This window comes from Trachypithecus francoisi, unplaced genomic scaffold (assembly GCF_009764315.1).
Source record: "Trachypithecus francoisi isolate TF-2019V2 unplaced genomic scaffold, Tfra_2.0 Lachesis_group13, whole genome shotgun sequence".
NCBI classification, from domain to species: domain Eukaryota; kingdom Metazoa; phylum Chordata; class Mammalia; order Primates; family Cercopithecidae; genus Trachypithecus; species Trachypithecus francoisi.
The window spans coordinates 40,417,606-40,430,575 of NW_022681458.1; the positions used below are offsets into that span (position 1 = coordinate 40,417,606).

Consider the following 12,970-nt stretch of genomic DNA (forward strand, 5'->3'; position numbering starts at 1 on the left):
CAGTCAGGGAGCCTGTTGTTGAGCGCGTGCTCTCACCCAATGAGAGGTTTGGTTGTTGCGCTGCAGTTGGCAGGCTGCTGCGGGAGGCGGTGGCGGTAGGAAGCCGGAGACAGCAGGGTGACAGGTAGGCGGTGGTGCTGTCTTTGGGGAACGCAAAGTGCTAGGTGAAGAGGGTTTTTTTTCTCCCTCGGCCGCGGAAACTACAGAGGGGAGCTGGCGAGGGTGGTCTGGAAAGGCGGTAACTGGTGTGTTGGTGGTCCCAGAACCTCTCGTAAACCAGGTAGCATCTTGGGAGGGTCCTGAGGACGAGAAGGCGGCAGCCGAGGCTGGTGGAAGCCGAGCCCTGTGGGGCGACGTGGGGGCCCACCTAGGGCGTGGGGGCTGCGCTGGCGCCAGCAGAGAGGGAGGAGGGAGGCGGGAGCAAGGCGGTGTAGTGAGGGCTGAAGGGATTCCTTGCACAAAGCCCCAGGCGAGAAAAGGACACGGCGTTGAAGACAGCTAAGAGAAATCCCAGTGATTGCTTCTTAGGGCTATTTCCTGGGGGTGGTGAGGGGGAGCGGAGAAGAAAAATATTTACTGGCGGTCAGATCCTGAAGACTCATTATTGCTGTACATTATGTAATCTTTGGCTGTTATTTACCCAAACAACTAGGTTGACCCTCCTGGGAGAGAAGGTCTTGCAACCTATTAATGTATTAGAACACTTTTTTTCCTTGACTTGAGTGTCTTTTACCTTGGCAGGTTCTGTAGGCGAAGGGTGGTAGCATGGAGGATAGAGTAGTCACGAAGAGCTTATCCCAAATATGGACTTGACTTGACAGATACTAGTTTGCGATGAATGTGGCCAGGTTCATGTTTTGTAGTTTGTGAATTTATTTGAGGGTCAAGACTGACAACATTTTTAAAAAATCTTCAGGAAAGTGGGGATCCTTAAAAAATTTACAGTGAGAGCTAAGTGTAAGTTGGAAAATGCCTAGAAAATTAGTTGGCAGATCCCTTCCTCCCCCCAGGATATTGTGGAAGTTAGCGACTGTGCAAATAAGATGGTGGTCTGAATTTGGGGAAAAAAGTCAATTTTTTTTTTTTTTTTTGAGACGGAGTTTCGCTCTTGTTGCCCAGGCTGGAGTGTAATGGCGCGATCTCGGCTCACAGCAACCTCCGCCTCCCGGATTCAAGCCATTCTCCTGCCTCAGCCTCCGAGGTAGCTGGGATTACAGGCATGCGCCACCACGCCCGGCTAATTTTGTGTTTTTAGTAGAGACTGGGATTTCTCCATGTTGGTCAGGCTGGTCTCGAATTCCGGACCTCAGGTGATCCGCCTGCCTCGGCCTCCCAAAGTGCTAGGATTACAGGCGTGAGCCACCGCGCTTGGCCGAAAAAAGTCAACTTTTAAGTAGTTTGTTCTGTAAGCAAGTCTGATAAGCTAGTTATGAATTATTAGGTTTAAAAAGTGGACTCTGAACCTCTCGGGCAGAGGCAAAATATATTTATAGATATAATTAACTGAATTATCTTATTTTAAAAAAGTTTTATATTTCATTGTTTCCACAATAAAATGTAGAATTAAAATAGGAATTCTATTCAGTATATGTTATGGAAGGGCAAACGACATAAAAACTTGATTTTGTAGCTCATTGAAAAACAATTTTCAAAGAAGCACTGGAAAATAATTTTATTTTATTTTATTTATTTATTTATTTTTTGAGACGGAGTCTCACTCTGTCGCCCAGGCTGGAGTGCAGTGGCCGGATCTCAGCTCACTGCAAGCTCCGCCTCCCGGGTTCCCGCCATTCTCCTGCCTCAGCCTCCCGAGTAGCTGGGACTACAGGCGCCCGCCACCTCGCCCGGCTAGTTTTTTGTATTTTTTAGTAGAGACGGGGTTTCACCATGTTAGCCAGGATGGTCTCGATCTCCTGACCTCGTGATCCGCCCGTCTCGGCCTCCCAAAGTGCTGGGATTACAGGCTTGAGCCACCGCGCCCGGCCTGGAAAATAATTTTAAAGGAAGCGTTATAAATTTCTAAAATGTAAGGTGTTTGAAATATTGTCTTTAGCTTAGGAGATAAGGTCTAATGTAGTATCAGCAACTCTATAATTTTCCTAAATTTGTTTCAGTACTGCATGTCAGAAAAACTTTGTGATTTTTTTCTATTAATGATAATTTATATTCCTATATATGAACCTAAGTCAAAATTTCGTTTTTTCCTCAAAATTTTCATTGGGAAAGAGGTGCATCATTAAAGTTTGTTTGTTCCCAGATGTTCTCAGTACTGAAATATTTGAGAATGCTTTAGATAAAAATTTTAATTGACGTTTGGTGTTTTGTTCTTTGCCTTTTCTCTTTTTCCAAGAATAATGCAATCTCAGTCACAAAGAAAATTTCTGGTTCTATTTTAGGTGCAATTCTGTAGTGTTTTGAGTACCAATTAAATCTTTGCTTTTATGCGTGTGTGTGTGTGTGTGTGTGTGTGTGTGTGTTTCTTCTTACGTAACCAGCCTACTAGAGCTGTCTTAGAGAACTAATGGCTGATTTTGAATGGCCAGTAGGTGTCATTGTAGAATGCAGTAAGTTGAGCATCGAGTAGGAAATTATCAAGTAGTTAAAGAAACACTAGTCCAAATTAGCATATAGTGTGGTTAGATGATTATTTATACGTTATAGAAGTTCTCTCTTATGAAACATTTCAGTATTGGAGCTGTTTATAAGGAATTTGAAACAATGATTGTAAAGGAGTTTGTTTGCCATAAAATAGACCTTGAAAGTGTGTTTTTTAGCCCAGCCCTTAAACTATCTTGACATGTGATTCAGATTTAAGTTTGATTATTTGTAATACACAGTTTTGGCATCGTGTAATAGTTTATTAAGTTCTAGAATGATTGAAATTTTCAGCTTGACTGAATCTTATAGAAAAACCAATGCTACATAATAAAAAACTGATAAAATATGGGCAGAAGTTTCGAAACTAGTTATCACAATAGTACTTTGTATTGTTCTTTTTTTTCCCCCTTAGAGATCCTTGTTCCGAGTTACTGTTCTTTTAAAGCCAGAACAGAAGATTTTTTTGTCTGTCATTGTCTGTGGCTTCTTATTTTTTTTGATTTCCAGAGTTGCTTCTTTTTACATTTTTTTTTTTTTTTTTTTTTTTTTTTTTTTTTTTTTTTTTTTTTGAGGCGGAGTCTCGCTCTGTCGCCCGGACTGGAGTGCAGTGGCCAGATCTCAGCTCACTGCAAGCTCCGCCTCCTGGGTTTCCGCCATTCTCCTGCCTCAGCCTCCCAAGTAGCTGGACTACAGGCGCCCGCCACCTCGCCCGGCTAGTTTTTGTATTTTTAGTAGAGACGGGGTTTCACCATATTAGCCAGGATGGTCTCGATCTCCTGACCTCGTGATCCGCCCATCTCGGCCTCCCAAAGTGCTGGGATTACAGGCTTGAGCCACCGCGCCCGGCCTTCTTTTTACATTTTTATCTGCTTAGACTATGTGCTTTTCTCGGGATGTTGAACTGAACATTTATTACTGACTAAAATGTAGTGGATTCTGGAGGGAGCCAGCACAGAAAGCTCTGAAAGTAGCTTACATCTGTTCTGAGTACAGCTCCTTACCTTTCTAGCCTTCTGTTGAGCCCTTGTCACTTGGTAGCTCTGCTTCTCAAGCCTGTGATTGATACAGTGTTTTAAAAAAGTTTGGAACTAATTTAAGAATTCTTCATGGAGTTGGAAATAGATACCTCAAAACAGTTTAGGAGTTTTTAGAAAGGCATACACATATCACTTATATCATCTCCACTTCCCTTCAGAATCTTACAGATGAGAGGAGTGTGAAGGGGCTGGATGTATTTTGGAAACAAATTCCCTTGATTATTTGGTTCACCACTGGTTTCCACTTCAGAGTGGAAGTGCCTTGATCTAATTCAAAGGCTCTGGCACTTGTGGTATGAAGCAGTAACAGTAGTTTCAGCTTTAGAGAAAGGGCTGCCAAGTCTACTAATTTACTAGTATTTTTATAGCTCAATAAATTGTCATTTCATGTCATAGCTAGGATAGCTTTTTTTTTCTTTCTTTTTTTTTTGAGACAGAGTTTCACTCTTGTTGCCCTGGCTGGAGTGCAGTGGTGCGATCTTGGCTCACAGCAACCTCCGCCTCCCAGGTTCAAGCCATTCTCCTGCCTCAGCCTCTGAAGTAGCTGGGATTACAGGCATGTGCCACCACGCCCGGCTAATTTTGTATTTTTTTTAGTAGAGACGGGGTTTCTACTAGTTGGTCAGGCTGGTCTTGAACTCCTGACCTCAGGTGATCCACCTGCCTCGGCCTCCCAAAGTGCTGGGATTACAGGCGTGAGCCACTGTACCCATTCTGTCATAGCTAGGATAGTTTTTCTAGCCAGGAGCTGGAGTTGCCAGAAATGAAAATTGTGCTGAATGTTTTGGTTTGGATTAGTTCTTACTTGGCACTTATCTGCTTTCCATAAATCAAACTAATTTCTTTCATGATTCAGACCTGTGCTAATTTGTATAGACATTTCTATCCTATTCTTTTACTGTCCCTGAAAGCTATCTAGTTCTAGAATTAAACTAAAATTGGAAAATAAGAGTTGGAGTAATTCAAGGTCGTTTTCTGATAATGCTATATGATGAATATATGCATTAATCTTTGCATAAACATTCACTCAGTAATATATACTAAAAATTGGCATTGCAAATGTGTTTACCTTGACTTGGGTCCAGTTTAGAAACTTATGGTTCATCTTTGTGAATTCTAGACTTTCTGTTTGGGTATCTGGCTGCCATGGAGACAAATCTGAGGAAAAATATGAGTAGACTTTAATTTTAGAGAAAAGCGTAAAAACCCAATTATGTAATATATTAAGAAGTGTGACTTTGATTATTTATAGAATTATAGTACTTTCTAGGTTTGAAATATAACTGCCAAAAAATTAGTCATAAAATATGGTAAATGGCATCAATTTATTGAATGGCAAAGCATGGGTTACAGAATATCTGTTTTGTCCTATTTGAACACATGAAACTTCAAAAAGTGTTAGAATCCAATTTATCCATCACCTTTGTCATTATGAATACTTAGCTGTTGATAGTGCTTCTTTTTTTTTTTTTTTCTGGTGAAAAGATATTAAGATATATACTTAGAATTAGCCAGCCGAACTCAGTTTAGATGATCCCAATTTTGTTGGCAACCTCCAAAGCATCATAATCAGGAGCCAGTCAAACATATGCCTTCTTCTCTTCATCAGGTCTGATTAGGGTCTTGACCTTGGCCTTATCGATGTTAAAGAGCTTCTTTATAGCCTATTTGACCTGGTGCCTGTTGACTTTAACATCCATAATGAACACAAGTATGTTGTTGTCTTGTATCTTCTTCATGGTAGCCTCAGTGGTCAGCAGGAACCTGTTGATGGCATATCTTACAAGGCTATTTGGGCTGCCTCTGGGGCTGCCTTGGGCCACCGGGACATGGGTGCCTTGCAGATCTTTTTTTGTGTATGTGGTTGTGGACTCCTTTCAGCACTGCTTTCTTGACCTTCAAAGCCTTTGCTTTGGCTTCTGCTTTCAAAGGGGGTAGGAGCTTCCTTCTTCGCCTTTGGCACTATCTTGTGAAAAGAGTCTCCCTGATTCTTAATTAATATAGACTGTTGTTAGCTACTAAGACTTGCCAATTAACCTCCTTAAATTCCTTTCCATATATATATATATATATATATATATGTATGTGTATATATATATATATAAAATGGATGAGAGAGACAAGTTAGATACTGAGCAGGGACTGAAAGTTATACTTTTTCCATATTCTTTTCTATTGAGGCTTTTTAATCTGTGTATTCATTCTTTTTAAAATTTATTTATTAGTTTATACTTTTTAAATGAAAAAGGGTGTGGGGATGGGGGAGAGTATACTGCTGTCCTTTCTACATTATAGGGTAACTGTAAGACTCAAATAGAAAACGTAATGGCTGGGCACAGTGGCTCAGGCCTGTAATCCCAGCATCTTGGGAGGCCGAGGTGGGTAGATCACTTGAGGTCAGGATTTCAAGATCAGCCTGGCCAACATGGTGAAACCCTGTCTTTACTAAAAATACGAAAGTTAGCTGGGCATGGTGGTGCACACCTGTAGTGCCAGCTACTCGAGTGGCTGAGGCAGGAAAATCGCTTGAACCTAGGAAGTGGAGGTTGCATTGAGCCAAGATTGTGCCACTGCACTCCAGCCTGGGTGATGAAGTGAGACTCTGTGTCTCCAAAAAAAAAAGAGCAAAAAAACATGAAGGGCTTTTTTAAAATCTAAAGTTAATTTGAATTTGCAATATTTTACAGTATCTACTGTTTATGGAAAATACTAGGGGAAATGAATATAAAATTTAAGACTTAAATGTTTCCGTTCCTTAAGGTTCTGAATCTTCTCTCATTTTATACTTTGTTACTCTGTGATCTTTTTTATTTAATTACCATCCAAATATGATGGTTCTCAAATCTGTGTCTCTAATCCAGAGTTTTCCCTTGAACTTTAGTTCCTATTCTATACATGTAATTGCCTGCTGGATGAAGATGATCTACAGGTCCTTCAAATATAATATGTTTAAAAGTGAATTCATGTTTTGCCTTTTATCATCTTTCTAACCTGCTGGAGCTGGAACCCTGATGTTGTCTATCTTTAACACTTACCCCTCATCTGAGCAATGCTGGGTTCTGTTGACTTTACCTTCTTACTCTTTTTTTGATTCCATTTACTTCTCTCAATTTCTATAGCAGCTAGAAATATTATGAAGAGTTAGGGCCTAGAGGCAACTGTGTAGATTAGAATCCCAGCTCTACTGTTTACATCTCAGTGTCCTTATCTTTAGAAATAGAGTTATACAAGCCAACAATTGCAGTCTTGGGCATTTGTTCCAGAGAAACTGAAACTTACATTCATATAAAAATCTGTGTGAATTCTCATAGCATCTTTATTCCTAATAGCCAAAAACTGGAAACATAAATGTTCTTCAACAGGTTAAATAGACTATAGTGCATCTGTATCATGGACTGCTATGCAGCAATAAAAAGGAGTGGATTGTTTGATATGTAACAACTTGAATGGGTCTCAAGTGAAAAAAATCTGAAAATTGCATATTCCATGATTCCATTTATATAACATTCTTGAAATACTAAAAATAAAGAGATGGAGAACAGATTCGTGGTTGCCATGGTTTAGTTATCAAGGAGAGGGGAGTGGGTGGGACTACAAGAGTGTCTTGGTGACAGAACAGTTCTGTATCTTGATTGTGGTGGTAATTACATGAGTCTACATATGTGATAAAATTGCATAGAGCTATACACACACATATACATGAGTGCTTGTAAAACTGGTTAGATCTGAATAAACTTTGTAGACTGTAATAATGTCAATTTCCTGGTCTTGATATTTTACTGTAGTTATTCAAGGTGTTCCCATTGAGGGAAAATGGGCAAAGGGTACATGAGACCTGCTGGCAATTTTTTTGCAACTTCCTGTGAGTCTATAATTTCAAAATTAAAAGTTTTTGAGAAGAGTTGTTAGGATTAAATGAGCAGATACACAGAATATTTTTATTATAGTACTTGGTACATAATAAATATTAGCTGCTATTAATAGTAATAGCAGCAGCAGCAGTAGTAGTTGTTCAGGCCTCTAACCTCTCACTGGGCCTCTCACTAGGACCATTTCAACAGTTGCCATATATATATAAATTATATATATAAAAATTATATATATAAATCTAATTAATATATTTAATAATTATTATCATATTTGGAGACAAGGTCTCACTCTGTTGTCCAGGCTGGAGTGCAGTGGTATGATTACAGCTCACTGCAGCCTCTACCTCCTGAACTCAGATGATCTTCCCATCTCTGCCTCTTGAGTAGCTGGGATCACAGGTGCTTGCTACCACGCCTGCAGGGTAGTTGGCAAGCTGGAGACTCAGGAGAGCTGATGGTATAGTTCCAGTCAGACACAGTCCAAATGCCTGAGAACCAGAGATAACATAGTAGCAGTCACTCAGGCTTGAGACTCTGAAGAGCTAATGTTTCAGTTTGAGTTTGAAGGCAGGAGAAAGTCAATGTCCTTAGGCAGAAGAAACTGACTCTCTCTACTTGGGGGAGGCTTAGCCTTTTTGTCTATTCAGGCTTTCCACTGATTAAATGACATCTACCCACATTAGGAAGGGCAATCTGCTTTACTCAGTCTATAGATTTAAATGTTAATCTCATATGGAAACACCTAGAAAAATGTTTAGCTAAATATCTGGGCAGATGAGATTGGAAACATTTTTATCCCCAGTAGAATGGAAGCTCTCTGACCAGAGAAAAGTGTCATGACATACTGATAAGAAACAAATGTAATTTGATATGAAAATTTCTGTGATTTCTCTTTTTTTCTTGAGATGGAATCTGGCCCTGTTTCCCAGGCTGGAGTGCAATGGTGCGATCTCGGATTACTGCAACCTCTACCTCCCAGGTTCAAGTGATTCTCATGCTTCAGCTTCCTGGGTAGCTGGGACTACAGGCATATACCATGACGCCTGGCTAATTTTTGTATTTTTAGTAGAGGCGGGGTTTCACCATGTTGGCCAGGGTGGTCTCCTGACCTCAAGTGATCCACTCGCCTTGGCTTCCCAAAGTACTAGAATTACAGGCGTGAGCCATCGCGCCTGGCCTAATACCTGTGATTTCTATTGGTGACCAAATCATAAAAATATTATGGTTGTTTGTTTTATTGTTTTGCCTATACTCACAATCTAATGACATTATACATTTTAGTTAGAGATTGGTAAAAAAGAGTGATACAATTTTCTTCTTATCAAAGTTTATGAGTTTTATTATAGATTCCTGGGGGTCTGTGGACCCTATGTTGAGAACTGCTGTGTGAACAGGAAGGAGAGGGCTTTGAATTGATGCAGGGTTGTAGGCTATGCAAAAGCTTCATAGAGGAGGCAACTGTTGGTCTGAGTGTTGGAAGAAGGGGAGGGCAGTTAGGATAGAGTGTAGTTGAAAGGCATTCCAGAGAGGAGTGCAGCATAAGAAAATGTGTGAGGTGTGAGATAGCCTGGCATATTGTGAAATTGTAGATCAACATTGATGAGGGGAAGTCTGTGTTGAGCCAGGGTATAATTTCTATTCTTGCTGACAAGACCATTTTGTTCATGTGTCTCTTGAGCAAATACTGGTTACAAAGGCCATTTAGCCAAACCAATAGATCCATATCTTTGGTCTCTTCAGGTATAGTGAACAAAGAGATACTGTTTGAAGTTCTGCCTACTGGGAGTTCCCTTTCTCCTGTCCTGTAGGGCTACTTCTCTGTAAGATCAATGCCAGCATATTGTATGCACCCATGTGTAAACCGGCCTAAGTTTTTTTTTTTTCTTCTTTCATTTGATCCTAGGGAACTCTACAGGGCCATAGATTAAGGAAGAGTTGATTAGTAGAAGTAAGTGCCATGGGTGTCTGAGCCATTTGTTCTTTTAGCTTACTTGTGCTTTTGGAGCCTGCTGTAACCTCATTACAACCATTGTAGTCAGGATTAGTTGGTTATGTAGTGGTAACAACCAACCTTCAAATAAAGGCTTAAAATGTGAAAAAGAGAGATTTATTTCTTCTCATGTAAAATCTGCTGCAAGTTGGGTGATTCCAGGCAGCTGTTCTTCATTTGATGGGTCAGCATTGAGTATCTATATTTATCTCTGCTTCTATTATCATAGTGACAAGAGAAGAACAGGCTGGAGAATTGCATACTGGCACATAAATGTTTCTACAGAAATGATTTCTGCTCTTTGGTAAAAAAAAGTCATAAGGTCACATTTAACTTAAAGAGGATAGAAAAATATAGTCCTCCCATGTTCCCTTGAAAGTTCACATCTGACACACAATATCACTTCCATTTAATGATGGAATGCCGCCAGCACGTATAGCTTTATGGCTTGGTGGATTGCAACACTCACTTCTTGAGAGTATGTTGGGTCACATGGTCAGTCACTGCTGGGGCTCAAAAGTCAAGCAAGGAGCTATTTCTCAAAAGAAGAGCAGTCATCTGCAGAGAGGGCATAACTCTCTTCAGAAGCAGTAGTTCTCATCCAGGGGGACACTTGACAATGTTTAGAGACATTTTGTTGGTCACAATTCAGGGCAGTGCTATTGGCATCTAGTAGGAAGAGGGCAGGGATGCTGCTAAACATCCTATCATGTAAAAGCCATTCACAATGTCAGGGGTGACTAAAATGCCAATAGTGCCAAGGTTAAGAAATCCTGCTTTAGATGGACTTCTGTGCCTTGTTGTGATTCTCCTTTTAGGGCCTACTGGTAGCTTTATACAGCTACTTTATCATCTACCACAGACACTGAATACCATGAATTTGCTGGATCTTAAGGCCCAAATGGCAGAACATTTTTTTTTGAGACGGAGTTTCTCTCTTGTTACCCAGACTGGAGTGCAATGGTGTGGTCTCTGCTCACCACAACCTCCGCCTCCCGGGTTCAAGCGATTCTCCTGCCTCTGCTTCCCAAGTAGCTGGGATTACAGGCATGCGCCACCACACCTGGCTAATTTTGTATTTTCAGTAGACACGGGGTTTCTCCATGTTGGTCAGGCTGCTCTCCAACTCCCAACCTCAGGTGATCCGCCCACCTCGGCCTCCCAAAGTGCTGGGATTACAGGCGTGAGCCACTGCGCCCGGCCAGCAGAACATCTTGTAGTGCCACCTTGACCTCTTGCCTTCTCATGTCCTAGGCCCCATTTAAAACTGGCAGCTATTAATGAATTATTCAGGAAATGGGCAGAGCATCACACTAAATATGGTTTATGTTATTTCTAGAATTTAAAGAGTTCCACTGTGCACTGTGCTTCTTTATTTTATTTTATTTTATTTTAGTTTTAGAGATAGGGTCTTTCTCTGTTGCCCAAGCTGGTCTCGAACTACTGGCCTCAAGTAATCCTCCCACATCAGCCACCTGAGTAGTTAGGATTACAGGCATAAGCCACTGCTTCCAGCACTGTGCTTCTTTCTAAGTGGTGGCGGCAGACTGAGCTATGATAACTTGTCCTTCATTTTTATTTTTATGTTTTTTTTTAGAGACAGGGTTTCACTCTGTCACCCATGCTGGAGTGCAGTGGCATGATCATAGCTCACTGTAACCTCAAACTCTGGGCTCAAGTGTTCCTCTCACCTCAGTCCCTGGAGTAGCTGGAACTATAGGTGCACACTACCATGGCCGGTTAATTTTTGTATTTTTTATAGAGACAGGGTTTTGCCATGTTGCCTAGACTGGACTGAAACTCCTGGGCTCAAATGATCTGCCTTCCTTGGCCTCCCAAAGTGCTGGGATTACAGGTGTGAGCTCCTACACCTAGCTTAGAGTTTTAGTGGTTTTTTCTTTTCCCTCTCTTGTTGCCCAGGCTGGAGTGCAATGGTGCGATCTCGGCTCACCATGAGTTTTAGTTTTATTTTTTTTATTTTTTATTTTTTGAGACGGAGTCTCGCTCTGTCGCCCAGGCTGGAGTGCAGTGGCCGGATCTCAGCTCACTGCAAGCTCCGCCTCCCGGGTTTATGCCATTCTCCTGCCTCAGCCTCCCAAGTAGCTGGGACTACAGGTGCCCGCTACCTCGCCCAGCTAGGTTTTTGTATTTTTTTAGTAGAGACGGGGTTTCTCCGTGTTAGCCAGGCTGGTCTCGATCTCCTGACCTCGTGATCCGCCCGTCTCGGCCTCCCAAAGTGCTGGGATTACAGGCTTGAGCCACCGCGCCCGGCCTGAGTTTTAGTTTTATAAGATGAAAAGAGTATGGTGATGGTTGGACAACATTATGAATGTATTTAATACCACTGAAATGTACATTAAAAATGGTTAAGATGGTAAATTTTTTGTTAAGTGTGTTTTACCACAATAAAAAAAATTGGGAAAAAACACAAAAGAATAAAAGATGCCAATATTTCAAATATTTTTACCTTTAAGAAGAACTTATTATGAACTGTGTCAGTTAATTAAGTAAAGTTTAAACCAACTGCTTTAAACATTTATTTATTCAGTATTTGAAAGGTTTATTCTAAAATTCAACATAGGCCAGGTGCAGTGGCTCATGCCTATAATCCCAGCACTTTGGGAGGCCAAGTCAGGAGGATTGCTTGATGCCCAGAGTTCAAGACCAGCCTGGGCAACACAGCAAGAACTCATCTCTGAAAATTAAAATTAAAATTAAAAAATTCAACATATTTTCTGGGAATCTATTTTTCTACTTTAATTTTGTGCCTACATACCTAAACAGGTTGTATATCCAACATGTTTTTAGGTTCTTCAGAGTTGGATACTACTTTTTATGGGGGAAAATATTTTTTACTTGAAATACAAGGAATAGATCCTTTCCCCTCTCCACCCCTATGTCACTTAAATGGGAGTGAATTGTCTTTAAGATATGCCCAAGCTTTAGCACCCATAATGTAGTCTTTAAAGTATTATTTCCTACTGAAAGGAGTTCCTTGGAGAAATGTCTGGTTCTAGGCCGAAGGCAGGATTTGTGCAAGGTAAGGCTGGAACTTCTTGTCCTAGCAGGAAGCTAGGAGGTTATCTTCATTAACTAGGTTTATGTCAAAAGGGCTTAGGAGCTTTGTAGAGGGTCCTTCAAGACCATTCCCACATTTCATGATTTCCAAGATTGACTCTCAGGACTCAACATTTTATTCACAGTTATAGTTTATTACAATGAGATGATACAAGGCAAATCAGCAAAGCAAAAGGCAAATGGAATGAAGTCTGGAAGAAACCAAGCTCAAGCTTGCAAGAATCCTCTCCCAGTAGAGTTGCAAAAGATGCCATTAATTTTCCAGTAGTGACTTGTGTGCAGAGCCTCAGGTTAGCACCTAATGAGATTTTAAGGGCTTCTCAGACTATTCCTGAGTATGCATATAGCTATGAGTACACATCCCTTTGCATAAATATGACCTTCTGGATTCCCGGGAA

General features: G+C 40.8%; 1 protein-coding gene across 5 annotated transcripts in view; it reads left to right on the plus strand.

Annotated features, from left to right (window-relative positions):
* Window positions 1-42: 42 nt before the first annotated feature.
* FAM126B (family with sequence similarity 126 member B) overlaps window positions 43-12,970 on the plus strand; it is an 88,040-nt gene continuing 75,112 nt past the window's right edge. Inside the window, exon 1 of one of the 5 annotated variants that reach the window (XM_033231979.1) lies at window positions 43-124. The gene's annotated coding sequence lies outside the window, so the exon portion shown is untranslated. Of the gene's footprint in view, window positions 281-12,970 lie in introns of all 5 variants that reach the window. The other 4 variants (XM_033231976.1, XM_033231978.1, XM_033231980.1 and 1 more) reach the window with 4 other exon arrangements.